At 37.0% G+C, this 1,272-nt stretch overlaps 1 protein-coding gene across 15 annotated transcripts in view; it reads left to right on the top strand.

Moving 5' to 3' along the window:
• Nucleotides 1-1,272, top strand: part of ERC1 (ELKS/RAB6-interacting/CAST family member 1) — a 495,769-nt gene that overhangs the window by 51,332 nt on the left and 443,165 nt on the right. The window lies entirely within an intron of this gene.

Genomic DNA, 1,272 nt, shown 5'->3' with positions numbered 1-1,272 from the left:
AGGAAACTCCATGCTGTTCTCCACAGTGGTGCACCAGTCTGCATTCCCACCAGCAGTGCACGAGGGTTCCTTTTTCTTCGCATCCTCCCTAGCACTTGTCATTTGTTCATTTGTTGATGATAGCCATTCTGATAGGTGTGAGATGGTACCTCATTGTCGTTTTGATTTGCATCTCTCAGATGATTAGTGACTTTGAGCATGTTTTCATATGTCTCTTGGCCTTCCTTATGTCCTCTTTCGAAAAGTATCTATTTAGGTCCATTGCCCATTTTTCTATTGGGTTATCTTCCTTTTGTTAAGTTGCATGAGTTCCCTGTAAATGTTGGAGATTAAACCCTTATTGGAGATAACATTTGCAAATATATTCTCCCATGCAGTGGGCTTTTTTGTTGTTTTGTTGGTGGTTTCTTTTGCTGTGCAGAAGCTTTTTATTTTGATGTAGTCCCATTTGTTTATTTTCTCTTTAGTTTCCAATGCCCTAGGAGATGTGTTGGTGAAAAAATTGCTTCGGCATATGTCTGAGATTTTGCTGCCTGTGGATTCTGCTAAGATTTTTATGGTTTTCTGTCTTACGTTTAAGTCCTTTATCCATTTTGAGTTTATTTTTGTGTATGGTGTAAGTTGGTGGTCTAGTTTCATTTTTTTGCATATATCTGTCCAGTTTTCCCAATACCATTTATTGAAGAGACTGTCTTGACTCCATTGTATGCTCTTGCTGCCTTTGTCAAGTATTAATTGAGCATAGTGGATTTGGTCGATTTCTGGGTTCTCTATTCTATTCCATTGGTCTGTATGTCTGTTCGTGTGCCAGTACCAAGCAGTTTTGAGAACAGTGGCTTTGTAATACAGCTTGATATCTTGTACTGAGATCCTTCCTACTTTGTTCTTCTTTCTCAGGATTGCTGAAGCTATTTGGGGTCTTTTTTTATTTTAGATGAATTTTTGGAGAGTTCGTTCTAGGTCTGTGAAATATGCCATTGGTATTTTAATGGGGAGCTCATTGAATCTATAGATTGTTTTGGATAGTATGGACATTTTAATGATGTTGATTCTACCAATCCATGAACACGGTTATGTTCTTGCATCTGTTTACATCTTCCTCTATCTCATTTTTTAGTGTCTTGTAGTTTTCCAAGTACAGGTCTTTTACCTCCTTAGTAAGTTTATTTCTAGGTATCTTAATTTTTTTGGTGCAATGGTAAATGGGATTTTTTAAAATCTCTCTTTCCGTAAGTTCACTATTGGTGTATAAAAATGCATAGATTCCTTGGT

Source organism: Myotis lucifugus, unplaced genomic scaffold, assembly GCF_000147115.1.
Source record: "Myotis lucifugus unplaced genomic scaffold, Myoluc2.0 scaffold_98, whole genome shotgun sequence".
NCBI classification, from domain to species: Eukaryota; Metazoa; Chordata; class Mammalia; order Chiroptera; family Vespertilionidae; genus Myotis; species Myotis lucifugus.
The sequence above is the reverse complement of the archived record's forward strand: the minus strand, read 5'-3'. Positions and strand labels throughout refer to the sequence as shown.